This window comes from Phycodurus eques, chromosome 10, assembly GCF_024500275.1.
Source record: "Phycodurus eques isolate BA_2022a chromosome 10, UOR_Pequ_1.1, whole genome shotgun sequence".
NCBI lineage: Eukaryota > Metazoa > Chordata > Actinopteri > Syngnathiformes > Syngnathidae > Phycodurus > Phycodurus eques.
This window is the reverse complement of record NC_084534.1, coordinates 4283278-4299248: the sequence shown is the minus strand read 5'-3', so window position 1 is coordinate 4299248 and position 15971 is coordinate 4283278. Positions and strand designations below refer to the sequence as shown.

The window sequence follows — 15971 nt, the reverse complement described above, 5'->3', positions numbered from 1 at the left end:
TCTCCCCGTGCCTGGGTGGGTTTTCTCCGGCCACTGCATGGAATAAGGGCGCTTGGTGTTTATATAGTGGGGGGCGGGCTGACTCATGTTTTTCCCTGGTGACGTCAGCGTGACCCCATTGTAGCCCTGCCCAAAATATAATTGCTACTGAGATGGCGAAAAACAGTTTTAAGCTATATCTAAACAATTCAGTACTGTATTGTTCCCAGTCTTTGCACATTTCCAACATTTATCTTCAAACTTATTCAATGTAGTTAGAAACAAAATACGCAAATGACTTCGGTTCTTATTTAAACATAGGTAAAACAACAAGCGCTTAAAAATCTGCAACATACAATCGTGGCGGCAGGAACGATTAACACCGATTTGCAGGGGTTCACTGTATGTGACTCGCACGACTTGTGCCTTGTGTACCTCCTGGCTGGGATAGGCTCCAGCTCACCCTAAAGAAGACAAACAATATACTACCACTGCTTTTGCTACGACTGAATATAATTAGATTTTGTGTGTGTGTGTTTGTGTGTGTGTGTGTGTGTGTGTGTGTGTGCGTGTGTGAGTGTGTGTGTGTGCCCAATAAAGGATCCAAAAACTGAATTGTCTGGACATTCTTTTGTGTGAAATAAAACTGTTACGTAATTTAAATCTATGACCTAACAATAGACAGGTTAAATATCAGTTAGACTGCAAATGTAATGAATTAAGTGTTTTTACATTGCATCTAAATGTCAGTAGATAAATCAGATCTGTCCATGGAACCAAAAGCCTGAACTTAAGTTCATTGAAAAAGAGCACTCAGAGAGCGTGCAGACTTCCACCAAAGCTTAAATATGTTAGTTGCCAAAATCACTGACAAAATGAGCTAAAGTCTCACCCTCCATAAAAAAAGAGAAAAAAAACTGTTAAAATAAAAAAAAAATTCCAAAAAAATTGCTGTCTAATACAGAATATGCATCAGATTTGAATGAAGCTTGCTTTGATATTGCATGCATAGCTTTTAATTGTGTAACGGAAAATTCTTGCAAGAATTGCAAGAATTTTCATGCCTTTTTTCACCTCCTTTTAGTGACACAAGTAATATTCTTACTGTAAATGTTCACTAAGTGAACACAAAAGCCTTAGACACTGAGTGGGTGGAGTCGTCAAAATTGAGATTCTAATTCTTAAATGAAAGATTTCCAACTGTCTTCTCCACATTCATTCCTGGACTGGCACAGCAAGTCTCAATAGGTAACTTTGAAAAAAAGTCGCTCCAGAATTAAGACCCAAATTCAAACACACAAGCAGAGACATACAGGAAAACATAGTTTGTCCACCATGGAAAGTAACACACATATAGCCCACAGAATTGAAATTGCACAACCACGTTGAAGCTAATTACACTTACACACACTAACCACTGCCCTGTATTTCTATGACATGATGGCAAAAAATGCGCATCCAGTCTTGTTTGTCCTCCCATTTAAGAGCATGTGTGTGTCCGTGTGTGTGCATCTCTGTGTCCTGTCTTGCACGGCGGACGTTGGTGTGTGCTCAGTTTACATCTTTGCTTGTGTAATATTTAATTTGCAACTACTATAAAGGGCAGTGAAAAAGAAGCAAAGAGTACCAATTTGTCACCGTTTGCAGGCAAACACAATACAGATATATGCTCATCTATAATGGTTCACATAAATAGTATCCCGTGTTGTAAAATAAGAACAACGGGCTTTATTTGCCAGTAACGTTGTTTTGTCTTTTCTTCGTTAAAAAAAAAAAAAAAAAAAAAAAGCAAAGTCAGTAAAGTACACTGTAAACTGGGTTAATGATTAGTTCTTATTTAGGATGAGCGTAGTAACCAACTGGTCAATCAATTTATCATTGAGATTTAAATTGTCCAAAACTCATCGTGTTAAATAAATTGAGGTAAAACTCTGTATTCTACTGCAACGTGCAGTGGCTCCGTCAATTTAGTCGAAACCAGTTTTTGGCCTGAAGAAGAGCAAAATTAGCTCAGACTTACAAGTACATCCACGCATTGAATATGTAAATTTGATGTATCCCCACAGCAGAGGGTAAGATTAAGTGCTTGAAAATTATTACAATTATAACAAGTGTTGTACTGTTCTGCTACTTCAGCATGCCTGGCATGTTTGTGGAGAGTATTGCAGCAGGATTTGTCTCATGAGAATTTGGCAACCTTAGGTGAGATGATGCATCACTATATAAAAATGGTTCATCCTTGCACAGCCATGTCATGTGAAGATGTACAGAAATATAGATACCTCATATATGTAGCATTTGGGTTCCAAGTATACTTCAATAGCACTTTCCTGCAGCTCTGTAGAAAATCTCTTCTGAAAGCCACTAGGCTTGGTCTCACTGAACACAAATCCACAAATCACTTTCACCATTGACCTGGAGGTAACTGCTCGGTGGAGGCGTTCTCTAAATCAGTCTTGACTTAAATGTGAGCTATTGGTCATTTCCCAAACCTTCAGGAATCAGTAGCAGGAAGCCTTACATCAAACGCCCTGTTTAATATACTTGTCCTGAGCAAGGGATGTAATTGGTAGCTTCAATAAAACACATCAGTTTTATTCATTCATTCACTCATCTTCCGTTCCGCTTATCCTCACTATGGTCGCGGGCGTGCTGGAGCCCATCCCAGCTATCTTCAGGGCGAGAGACGGGGTACACCCTGAACTGGTCGCCAGCCAATCGCAGGGCACATATAAACAAACAACCATTCGCACTCACATTCACACCTATGGGCAATTTAGAGTCTTCAATTACCCTACTATGCCTGTTTGTGGGATGTGGGAGGAAACCGGAGTACCCGGCGAAAACCCACGCAGACATGGGGAGAACATGCAAACTCCACACAGGCGGGTCCTCAGAACTGTGAGGCGGATGCGCTAATCAGTCGAGCACTGTGCTGCACGTCAGGTTTTAAAATATTGTAAAACTGTTCTGAACAAAGGCTGGTATAAAACCGTTGAGGACACCAGCAATAATTAATTTCATTATGAAATCTAGCTGCTTTAGGCTTCGGTGTGAATGCGAGTACGAATGGTTGTCCTGAAGTCAGCTGGGATAGGCTGGGATAGGACCCTGAACATAAATGTGTGTGTGTGTGTGTGTGTGTGTGTATGCCTGTGTCTCTGTGTGTGTAAAACATGATACCATATTGACCGAATGACAAACGTGCATAATTTAGACGATAGCATGGAACAGGTCAAAATTATAAAAATTAAACTGTTCAAAAGTCAGTGTCCTTTTTATGTGTTCAAAAGTGTAACTAGGAGTTTAACCATTTAAAAATCTCAGATAAACTAATATATTGCACCACAAGGTGGCACTTCGAGGTGACATTTGGAAAAGTATGTCACGTTTGAGACTACAGAATTACGGTGGCCCGGAAGGGCAAAACAATATAACAAATTGGGAAACACTTTAACATTTCAGAAAACACAAAAACAAAAGCAGAAACACCTTTACAAAAAGACGAAACAAATTACAATTGCGGAAACCCAGAAAGGGAGGGGCCCATTTCACAGACATTCTTCAAAATCCCACGGCCGTTCTCCATTCATTTTTGAACGTACCGTGCGAGGGATCCACCTTGCATACATTCTGCTCTGGTCGATCGGGAAGGAAACAGTTGTCTAACCACATACACTGCGCCATAGTTCAGTCGGGTGGTTTTCTTAAGCGTCCACTGGTTTTGACGTGATTCAAAATAATAATCTCCGTTGCACGGCGTCTTCACGTCCCAGTTTACGTTCAATCAAAATGCACAGAAGCGTTCCCCTACGGTGAAAATACTGTACATTTCCGTGTTTGCGAGCCGTGTCGCCGAGTTCCCTCGGCTCAAGCCATATATTTAGTAAGTAATGCATCAAATGTTGTTTAACATCAATGCTAAACTATATTCATCATGAATAATGTGCCTGTTGATGAAAAAGCAAAACAGAATGTATGCAAGGTAGATCCCTCACTCGGTACGTTTTAAAAATGAATAGCTTCCTTGCAAATATCCACACGTTCCCTTTAATTCTCGCCAGCATCCTCTCTCTTTAGTAACCTGCTTCTTCCTTAAATCTTAATCTATCTTTTTATAGTTTAAGAAATGTGATCAAGTACAATATATTGTATATACAGCATCAAACGCCTGTAGAGGCTCGCTGGTCAGTGCGTCCATATATCCCATCGCTATTTGGAATGGACATCTCGTTCCATCTGTGTAGCATACCCTTCCCGCGATGCAGGAGCCAATCATGTTGAAGCGGGGAGGGTCTTGTCGAGAAAGGCTGTGGGATTTCCATGTCATGGTCTGTGTTTTGGTTTGGGCTTGTGTTTAGTTTTGTTCCATGTTTTCCTGTGTTCCATGTTTGTCGTGTGCTCATTAAGTTGTTGTGTCCACCTGTTCTCGTCTGCTTTGTGTCGACCAATCAGCTCTCTCCAGCCACTCATGTCTTGTCCAGGTGTTCCTCGTTGTCTCGTCTATCTGTTTGTATTTAGTTCCCTGGTTTCTTTCAGTTCTTGTCGGTTCATTGTCGTTGTCACATGTCTCTGCCATGTCATAGTCGTCAGTTGTCTTTATCATTGTGGTATGTCATTGTCAGGTGTCATTTTCCCTTTCTATTCCACGTCTTACTCACAGGTCATAGTTTGTTTCCAGTTTTAGATATTTGAGTGTTTCTTTGTTACTTTGATTTGATTGGTATCTGTTGTGGGACTTTGTTCAGTTTTCCCTTTTCTAAGATTAAATATTATTTTGAGAATCCTGCACTCCTGCCTTGCCTCCCTGCTACCCTGCAATTGGGTCCACCATGTTCTTACCTTGTGTTACTCGCCCTCGCCCTAACCACGTACGTGACATTCCAAGAATGTCTGTGAAACGGGCCCCTCCCTTTCCGGGTTTCCGCAATTGTAAATTGGTTCATCTTTTTGTAAAAGTGTTTCTGCTTTTGTTTTTGTGTTTCCTGAAATGTTAAAGTGTTTCGTCGTTTGTTAATTTGTTTTCTGAAATGTTAAAGTGTTTCGTCTTTTGTTTTTGTGTTTTCTGAAATGTTAGTGTTTTGCGTTTTGTTTTTGTGGTTCCTGAAATGTTAAAATGTTTTGTGCTTTGTTCATTTGTTTTCTGAAATGTGAAAGTGTTTCGTGTTTTGTTTTTGTGTTTTCTGAAATGTTAGTGTTTCACAATTTGTTATATTGTTTTGCACATCCAGGCCACCGTACAGAAGGGTACATTCCAAAGGTCTCTAATTTAATTACACATTTTCTTCCATTGTAATAAATTACAATTTGATATATTTTGTAAAACAAAATCTACAGTATGTAACTATTTTTCTGTTTGAAAATAAGAAAACACTTTTCACCCAAGCCACTATTAGAGGAGATGACAGAATGCTGATTTAGCTTATCAGCTCCTCTAACATCTTGCTGTATTTCTTTTTAGTATTAGATTAGTTGTATGTAGTGATTGCCCAATTAATTTCCTGCGCTGGCCTACTCGGTGGTAGCCAGCGCAGGAAAAATTAAAATGACGTGGAAATGATGGCATGAATGGGCTCCACCCATTTTCATTGGGTGGAGCGCGGCCCTTTGTCATTTGTAAAAAGCTAACTAAACATACTATTTTGGATTTGTATGACAAAAAAATTAAAATAACAATAATACAATAATAATAATAATTGCCATGACCGAACAAAACCTCTTTTCGAGGACCCCTTAGCTGCACAGCAAGGTGCCTGACGTAAAATTAATGTACCAAATAATGCATGCTCAGACGCAGCAATAATAGTGAATGACTCTCTCTGTCTGCATTGCACTGCCTGGGATATTTCTATCTCATACTGTATCTTCATCATAAATGCAGACAGGCTTCACTGATGAAATAAAACAACAACATCCGTCTTCCGTGACTGAATCCATATTTAATCTCGAGGACCCCACAACTGCCCAATAAGGTGTCCAACGTAAAATAAATGAAGTTCAGCAATGACCCAGCAATGCATGCACAAAACGCAGCAACAATAGTGAATTTACAACAATTACCTCTTCTGAAGAATCCATCCTTTTCCCTACTAGCTGTCAATCTAAACAGAGTAAAACTTTGGTAGAATGTTGTTGAATCATGACCCCCTACGTCATATCTTTCATATTGAAGCAACAATTTCTGTTGCAGTAATACTGAATTCCAGCCGAGGGAAATTTACCGACTCCCGGTGGCCTGACAGTCTACAAGGCCCACGGGGTCAAGCCCAGAGAAATGTGAATACCCACCACCCACCCAATGACTATGGTTACGAGGTCCCAGTTACCAGTTTTGTTTTTGTTCAGTCTCTCTTTGTGGCCCGATACCGAATGGCTTAAAGCGTGGTACTGGTCCATGGCCTAGTGGCTAGGGAGCCCTAGGATAGAATACCGACAGGTGTACTGTTTTTTCAGATGTTGCCTATACAGTAGGTTTGAACCTGTGAGAAAAGACACTTACGCTTTCGGTCCATACCCAGTGGTACCCATTCCCATACCCATTCTAGAATTTTGCTAAGGGGATCGGGCTTTGGCCAAGGGTTTTGTCAGAGGAGCCCATTCAAGTAGCTTGCAAACCTTACCACAACTGTTGCAATCCCTGTAAAGCTGGTCGTCAGCCAATCGCAGGGCACATATAGACAAACAATCATTCACTCTCACATGCAAACACCTATGGGCAATTTACACAGGTGAGGCCGGCTTTGAACCCGGGTCCTCAGAAATGTGAGGCAGTTCCATGCCGGGAATCTATTATAAAACCCCAATTCCAATGAAGTTGGGACGTTGTGTTAAACATAAATAAAAACAGAATACAATGATTTGCAAATCATGTTCAACCTATATTTTATTGAATACATGACAAAGACAATATATTTAATGTTCAAACTGGTAAACTTTAATGTTTTTAGCAAATAATCACTAACTTAGAATTTTATGGCTGCAATACGTTCCAAAAAAGCTGGAACAGGTGGCAAAAAAGACTGAGAAAGTTGAGGAATGCTCATCAAACACCTGTTTGGAACATCCCAGAGCTGAACAGGCTAATTGGGAACAGGTGGGTACCATGATTGGGTATAAAAGGAGCTTCCCTGAATTGCTCAGTCATTCACAAGCTGCATCCCACAGGTGAACAGGTGAATTGGGAACAGGTGGGTGCCATGATTAGGTATAAAAGGAGCTTCCCTGAATTGCTCAGTCATTCACAAGCAACGATGGGGCAAGGTTCACCTCTTTGTGAACAAGTGCGTGAGAAAATGGTCAACAGTTTAAGGACAATGTTCCTCAATGTACAATTGCAAGGAATTTAGGTATTTCATCACCTACGGTCCATAATATCATCAAAAGGTTCAGAGAATCTGGAGAAATCACTGCATTTAAGCGGCAAGGCCGAAAACCAACATTGAATGCCCGTGACCTTCGATCCCTCAGGCGGCACTGCATCAAAAACCGACATCAATGTGTAAAGGATATCACCACATGGGCTCAGGAACACTTCAGAAAACCAATGTCAGTAAATACAGTTCGGCGCAACATCCGTAAGTGCAACTTGAAACTTTACTATGCAAACCAAAAGCCATTTATCAACAACACCCAGAAACGCCGCAGGCGTCTCTGGGCCCTAGCTCACGTAAGATGGACTGAGGCAAAGTGGAAAAGTGTTCTGTGGTCTGACGAGTCCACATTTCAAGTTGTTTTTGGAAATTGTGGACGTCATGTCCTCCGGGCCAGAGGAAAAGTATCATCCGGACTGTTATGGATGCAAAGTTCAAAAGCCAGCAACTGTGATGGTATGGGGCTGTGTTAGTGCCAATGGCATGAGTAACTTACACATCTGTGAAGGCAACATTAATGCCTAATGGTACATACAGGTTTTGAAGAAACATATGCTGCCATCCAAGCAACATCTTTTCCATGGACGCCCCTGCTTATTTCAGCAAGACAATGCCAAACCACATTCTGCACGTGTTACAACAGTGTGGCTTTGTAGTAAAAGAGTGCGGGTACTAGACTGGCCTGCCTGCAGTCCAGACCTGTCTCCCATTGAAAATGTGTGGCGCATTATGAAGCGTAAAATACGACAACGGAGACCCTGGACTTTTGAACAGCTGAAGCTGTACACCAAGCAAGAATGGGAAAGAATTCCACCTACAAAGCATCAACAATTCGTGTCCTCAGTTCCCAAACATTTATTGAATGTTGTTAAAAGAAAAGGTGATGTTACACAGTGGTAAACATGACCCTGTCCAATCTTTTTTGGAACATGTTGCAGCCATAAAATTCTAAGTTAATGATTATTTGCTGAAAACAATAAAGTTTATCAGTTTGAACATTAAATATCTTGTCTTAGTAGTGAATTTAATTAAATATAGGTTGAACATGATTTGAAAATCATTGTATTCTTTTTTTATTTATGTTTAACACAACATTCCAACTTCATTGGAATTGGGGTTGTATTTTTATAATCAAAACTGTTAAATACTAAATGCACACCCTGAACTAGTTGCCAGCCAATCGCAGGGCACATACACACAAACAACCATTCGCACTCACATTCATACCTACGGGCAATTTTAGCATTGTAAAGTAACCTACCATGCATGTTTTTGGGATGTGGGAGGAAACCGGAGTGCCCGGAGAAAACCCACGCAGGCACGGGGAGAACATGCAAACTCCACACAGGCAGGGCCGGGGATTGAACCCCGGTCCTCAGAACTGTGAGGCAGACCCTCTAACCAGTCATGTACCGCGCCGCACATTTCATTATTTGGAGTGAAAAATGCAGCCCTATTGGGGGGCACAAGCCAGTGCAAACTAGGCCGGTCCCAAGCCCGTTGCGTCAGGAAAATCATCCGGCTTAAAAGTTTGCCAAACACATTTGTCCAAAGAATTCCATACTGGATCGGTCGTGGCCCGGGTTAACAACGTCTGCCATCTTTGCCGTTAAAGTACAGGGTGCCGGTGGAGATTCAACTACTGTGGGTCAAAGACGGGTGGAAAGCAGGTTCTTTGGCAGAAAGAGGAGGAAAGCACAGAGCCTAAAACTGAACGTGGGGACTTTGAATGTTGGGACTATGACAGGAAAAGCTCGGGAGTTGGTTGACATGAATATTAGGAGAAAGGTTGATATATTGTGTGTCCAGGAGACCAGGTGGAAAGGCAGTAAGGCTAGAAGTTTAGGGGCAGGGTTAAAATTATTTTACAATGGTGTAGATGGGAAGAGTAATGGAATAGGGGTGATTTTAAAGGAAGAGTTGTCTCAGAATGTCTTGGAGGTGAAAAAAGTATCAGATCGAGTGATGAGGTTGAAACTTGAAATTGAGTGTGTTATGTATAATGTGATTAGTGACTATACCCCACAGGTAGGATGTGACCTAGAGGTGAAAGAGAAATTCTGGAAGGATCAGGATGAAGTACATCGTTCACACTGCTGTATTTAAAAATTTTAAATACTTTTAAAAAGTTTTTTAAATATTTTAAAAAGTGACTCAGACCTTTTTAAAGTGACTCAGTCATGTATTTATTTACAGTGCCGTGAAAAAGTATTCTCAAATTCTAATACTTTTGCCTAGTTTCCCCACTTTGATGTTTAAGATCATCAAACAAATATACAATTAAAACAGAATTTTAAGTTCACTTGGGTGATATTTGTCGGATATTTACATTCGTTTGATGATTTTAAACAAAGTGGGGAAACTATGCAAAAATATCAGTATTTGAGAAGGGGGCCAATACTTTTTCATGGCACTGTATTTATTGAACCTTATCCAGGTAAGGTATTTTTATGCCAACCTGGCTGCAGATGGCAGAGTAAAATAAAGCAAATGGAAGCAAATACATATACAAACTGTACAATAGTAACAAGTCACAGCACAAGGTGAATAAAAGATCCATAAAATGCATGTGAGCAGATGTTCTCTACAGCTGGAGAACTTGCATGAAGAAAAATTGAATGCCGACATGAGAAAAACTTGTCTTTTGAATAAATTTTTCAATAAATGGAGAAGCCTGCAGATGACTATAGATGTGATTTATTGTTCTCAAATGTGTAGTGGAACTGTGTAAGGCTTCAAGCTCTATTGCATTTTCCAGCTGATAAATCATATCTATAGTCATCTGCAAACTTCTGTTGCATAAACTATTTTTCCATGTTATCTCAATAAAATAAAATAAATGTATTCTAATGTATTGAAATGTACCTGCATAGGGTGGCACGGTGGCCGACTGGTTAGCACATCTTCCTCACAGATGAGGACCCGGGTTAAAATCCGGACTCACCTGTGTGGCGTTTGCATGTTCTCCCTGTGCCTGCGTGGGTTTTGGGGAAAAGAGCGTTTTCCAAGGAAAGGGCGCGAGAGCAATCTGTGACAACGCAAGAGAAGACAAAAAATATGGCAGCACCTCTTGCATAGACTGAGAAAAAGCAGCTACTACAAAAAAAGTTTTTTTCCTTTTTCACCGGTGGTTTTTCGCTTCATTCTTTTCTCTTTTCCTTCACCAGCTTCGCGAACAGCGGTAACTCACAGAGAGCCATTTGAGATTCTCGCAGCTACGTCAACGCCAACTCGTCTGTCATGGTGTATCCCAGCTCCTGCGCTGAGCAGCCACTGGAGACAAAAAGGCAGATTCTTCGACTTCGATAGATGATTTACTTGATTCGAGAGACACAGACTTATGTTCTCCTCTCAATCGACAAGAAATTGTCAATTGACATTCGGCTCACCAAGAGATTACAGAACTCAGAAACAGTTTGGAGTTCACACAGCAACAGGTCAAGGAGCTAAGAATAGATAATGCTGCGCAAACATGATGTAAACGTCAGCAAAATTACAAACTCTCAGATTGGAATATAAAATCATGAAAGAAACCACTCTGAACATTCAATCACGAAGCATGCGCAACAATCTCCTTTTCTCGGGTACTCCAGAAACCGCACCGGAAGACACGGAGGGGCAGATTAAAAGGTTCATGATGTCCACACTCAAGATACAGCAAGATATAGTCGACAAGATTACCTTTCACCGTGTTCATCGATTAGGAGGCCCCCCGCCCAGGAAACTGACCACGTCCCATCATTGCAAAATTTGAACACTTCCAACAAAAAGTGTTTGTGAAATCAAAAGGTCGTGAGCTCAAAGGGTCTTCGTTTGGAATGAACGACCAGTTCCCTAAGGAAATCAACGAGAGGTGTAAAATCTTGTACCTGATGATGAAGAACCACCGTGAGAAAGGCTGGTTGTCGACAAGCTATACGTCGACAGCCAACTGTTTCGTGATGCCATATGTGCATTGTGCAAAACGGTTGGGCTAAGGACCCCCGAAAATGGCACCCACGAAGAGACACGCTTACGAAGCACAGTTTAAACTGCAAGCTATCAATTACGCGGAGGACCATGGGAATTGACCAGCTGCGAGAGAATTCAAGATAAACGAATCCATGATTCGCATGTGGAGGAAACAGGAAAACGCCGGCATTATTGCTGAACAGCCCCCCGGCAACGAGATTGACTCCGACGAGTACGAGAGGGAACCCGGCATGTTTGATGGAGAACTTGCACAGCTGTTCATTTCGGATACAGAAGATGAGGACTTTGATGGATTTGTGGATGAGGATTGACCAAAAAATAATGTGAGTACATTGTAAAATACTTCAATAAAGTACAACCAAATTCAGTTTTGCTCCGCTGCCTTTTTAAAAACATAACGCTTGCATGCATGCTACCGTATGTTTTAAGATACCGTATGTTTTACCATGCTTGCGCCCAATAATACGGTGTGCCCTATGTATGTGTTGAATACAGAAATAGACCTTGTAACTGCGACTGTGCCTTTTAATACGGTGCGCCTTATACTTCTGATCTGTTGTCGTTATTAATTGTCAATAGCGTATTGTATTTTGTTTCATTCTTTCAATTTTTGCTCGAGACAAACAAAAGAACGGAATCACGCATGCCACCAGCCTCAATTCTCACTCCTTTCTGTCCGTCTTCCTGCTGCTCATGACATATGGAATCTAAAAAAAACTTACAAAAAGAGAACATACATTTTTCTATCTGTTCTACAAGAACAGTTAAGATACACTAACTTTGAGTACAATAATAAATCAGGCAAGTTTCTTGCAACCCACCTTCGGTGCAATAAAGAAAATCATTAATTATAGCCATTCAAGATTCAAACGGCAGCTGCGTCACCGCTAGAAATAAGTGAAATCTTTTATAATTTGTATAGCAGCTTATACACATCTTCAAACAAACCAGACCAAAAAGAAGGTGGCCGAAGGTAGGGACCTTGGCGATCCGATCCGATCCCCTGTCTCTAGGGACGTGGAACAGCACCTCTCTGTCAGGGAAGGAGCCCAAGTTGGTTTGTGAGGTTGAGAAGTTCTGACGAGATATAGTCAGGCTCGCCTCCAAACAGGGGTTGGGCTCTGGTACCAGTCCTCTTGACAGGGGCTGGACTCTCTTCCACTCTGGAGTTGCCCATAGTGAGAGTGCCCCCCCGGCCAGGCGCCTGTACATTGGGGTTCACCCCGGTAAACGAGAGGGTAGCCTCCATCCACCTTCAGGTAGGGGGACGGGTCCTGACTGTTGTTTGTGCCTATGCATCAAACAGCAGATCAGAGTACCCACCCTTTTTGGAGTCCTTTGAGAGGGTGCTGGAGAGCGTTCCCACTGGGGACGCCATCGTTCTGCTGGGGGACTTCAATGCTCTCATGGTCAATGACAGTGAGACCTGGAGGGGCGTGATTGGGAAGAACCCCCCCCACCCCCGATCAGAACCCGAGCGGTGTTCTGTTATTGGACTTCTGTGGTCATCACGGATTGTCCATAACGAATGGCAATCCCCAAACCCATTGGTGGACACCAGTGTTGAGGGATGCCATCAAGCTGAAGAAGGAGTCCTATCGGTCTTGTTTGGCCTGTGGGACTCCTGAGGCAGCTGATCTATACCAGCTGGCCAAGCAGAATGTAGCTTTGGTGGTCGCTGAGGCAAAAACTCAGGCATGGGAGGAGTTTGGTGAGGCCATGGAGAACGACTTCCGGACAGCTTCAAGGAAATTCTGGTCCACCATGCGGCGTCTCAGGAGGGGAAAGCAGTGCACCATCAACACTGTGTATAGTGGGGATGGGGCACTGCTGACCTCAAATCGGGACGTTGTAATTAGGTGGGGAGAATACTTCGAAGACCCACGCAGGCACGGGGAGAACATGCAAACTCCACACAGGCGGGGCCGGGGATCGAACCCCGCACCTCAGAACTCTGAGGATGACGCTCTAACCAGTCGGCCACCGTGCCGCCCAATCAAAATATGGTACTTTCAAAACAATATGTTAATCTTCAATACTCGGTTGGGAATCCCTTTGCTTTAATCACTGTCAATGCCACGGCGCATCGAGGCAATCAGCATGTGGCATGACCTGGGAGTTATGGAAGCCCATATTCCCTTGATGCTTGCTGTCAGTTCCTCATTTTCCTCTTGATAATACCCCATCGATTCACAATGGGGTTTAAATCCGGCGAGTTGGCTGGCCAATCAAGCATTGTGATGGCATGGGCATCAAACCAGGTTTTGGTGCTTCTGGCTGTTTTGGCAGGGGCTAGGTCCTGCTGGAAGATGAAATCTGCATCTCCATACAGATACTCTAAAACATGTTGGTAGACTTATGCAGTGACCTTGGATTTAAGAAAGCAGAGTTTATCAACGCCTGCACTGGACATTCCACCCCAAATCATGACTGACTGTGGATATTTCACACTGGAGCTCAAGCAGCTTGGGTTCGGTTCTTCACCCGTCTTCCTCCAAACCCTTGGACCTTGATTCCCGAATGAAAGGCACACTTTACTTTCATCGGAAAAGAGGACCTTGAACCACTGGCCAACAGTCCTTCTTCTCCTTGGCCCAGTTGCCCTTGGCCTATGTTGGCTCAGGCTTGACCCGAGGATACCCAACAGTTGTACATGTCCTGTACTATTCTAGCATACTTCTCTGCTACTCCAGACCTCTCCATGCAGTACCACAGTTCCTCTCCAGGTACTCTGTCATAGACTTCATCTGGATCTACAAAGACACAATGTAGCTCCTTCTGACCTTCTCTGTACTTCTGTGGTACTCTTTCCTAGGCATGAAACCATACTGTTGCTCGCAAATACTCACTTCTGTCCTGAGTCTAGCCTCCACTACCTTTTCCCATAACTTCATTGTGTGGGTCATCAACTTTATTCCTCTATAGTTCACAGCTCTGCACATCACCTTTGTTCTTAAAAATTGGCAACAGCACACTTTTCCTCCATTCCTCAGGCATCTTCTCACCCACTAGAATTCTGTTGAACCAGCTGGTCAAAAACTCCACAGCCACCTCTCCTAGATGCTTCCATACCTCCAAAGGTATGTCATCAGGACCAACTGCCTTTCCATTTTTCATCCTCTATAGTGCCTTTCTAACTTCCCCCTTACTAATCATTGCTACTCCCTGGTCAACCACACTTGCCTCTTCTACTTTCGCTTTGATTTTCCTCATTCGGGGGTTAGGGTTAGCTTGCAAATATTCACTTCTGTCTTGAGTCCAGTCTCCACTACCCTTTCCCATAACTTCATTGTGTGGCTCATCAACTTTATTCCACTATAGTTCCCACAGTTCTGCAAATCACCCTTGTTCTTAAAAATGGGCACAGCACACTTTTCCTCCATTCCTCGGGCATCTTCTCACCCACTAGAAATCCGTTGAACAACCTGGTCAAAAACTCTACAGCCACCTCTCCTCCATGCTACCATACCTCCATCAGGACCAGCTGCCTTTCAATTGTTCATCCTCTTTAGTTCATTTCCAACTTTCCCCTTACTAATCACTGCTACTTACTATTCCTCATTTTCCTTATTCATCAACTCAACAAAATATTATTTCTATCTACCCAGCACACTACTGGCGCCAGTCAACATATTTCCATCACTATCCTTAATCACCCTAACCTGCTGCGCATCCTTCCCATCGCTATCCCTCTGTCTGGCCAACCTGTATTGAGCTTTCTCTCCTTCTTTAGTGTCCAACCTAGCATCCATGTCATCATATGCCTCTTTTTTGGCCTTTGCCACCTTTACCTTTGCCTTTGTCACATCTCAGGTGTCTAGGGCACAATCCTGACCTCAACCCTATAGAACACTTCAGTCCTCTCACTGTCTCACTTGTAATGAATATCACAGACTCCCCAAAAAGGACAGAACTCCAAACCTTCCTTCAAAGGACACTGGGTACAACAACCAAAAGATAGAAGGTACTGTACTAACTTAATTCGCAGTAGCTTGATAAAAAGATGGATCTGCAAAGCCACAAATTGGTGGATCCAAGAGAATTCGTCCCTTTTGAAGGTTCCAATATCAACTACAACAAGAGACCCCTATGGTGACCCACAGACAAGGGGTCTCTTCAGAGTTACTGAACAGTGAAGCAACAGCACCTTCAAGAGGGCAATCTCCTTACTGACAAACTGTTGATGCAAAACTTAAGCTCGTGTTTTGGTGAGTTTTCTTATATTGCAGATGACGAAATGTGATTTTATTACAGATGTCTGTTAAGCTGTTTTATTTATTCCCTGGCATTCCTTCTCTCTTTTATGACCAAATATACGGAACAATAGTATTAGGGTGGCAATGAAGCTGAAAGGGTCATATTTAGATTAAAATGAACGACAATTCACGACAAAGTAATTTTCCCTACCTCAAGACTAGGTAAACATTATGAGCCAAGTGTGAGATAAGAGAGAATGTTTAGTCACCCCAAATTCTTTTTTGAGAAAATTACCACACAAAGAAACTTAAGTGGCCATCATAAACTCAGGTGGGTCCACCCCTCCCTGCCTCTGAGAGGAAGCTATTGTCCCTGCTCTGGTTGCTGAACTCTTGGGGTGCTAGGTTTCGACCTGGCTCAGCCCCAAGTTTCTTTTCAATATTTATCTTTTAT

General features: G+C 42.4%; 1 protein-coding gene across 8 annotated transcripts in view; it reads right to left on the bottom strand.

Moving 5' to 3' along the window:
• LOC133409240 (band 4.1-like protein 1) overlaps window positions 1–15971 on the bottom strand; it is a 98844-nt gene that overhangs the window by 60518 nt on the left and 22355 nt on the right. The window contains exon 2 of one of the 8 annotated variants that reach the window (XM_061689004.1): window positions 10540–10622. The exons of 6 other annotated variants lie outside the window; for them this stretch is intronic. The gene's annotated coding sequence lies outside the window, so the exon portion shown is untranslated. One more of the 8 variants, XM_061689005.1, reaches the window with a different exon arrangement.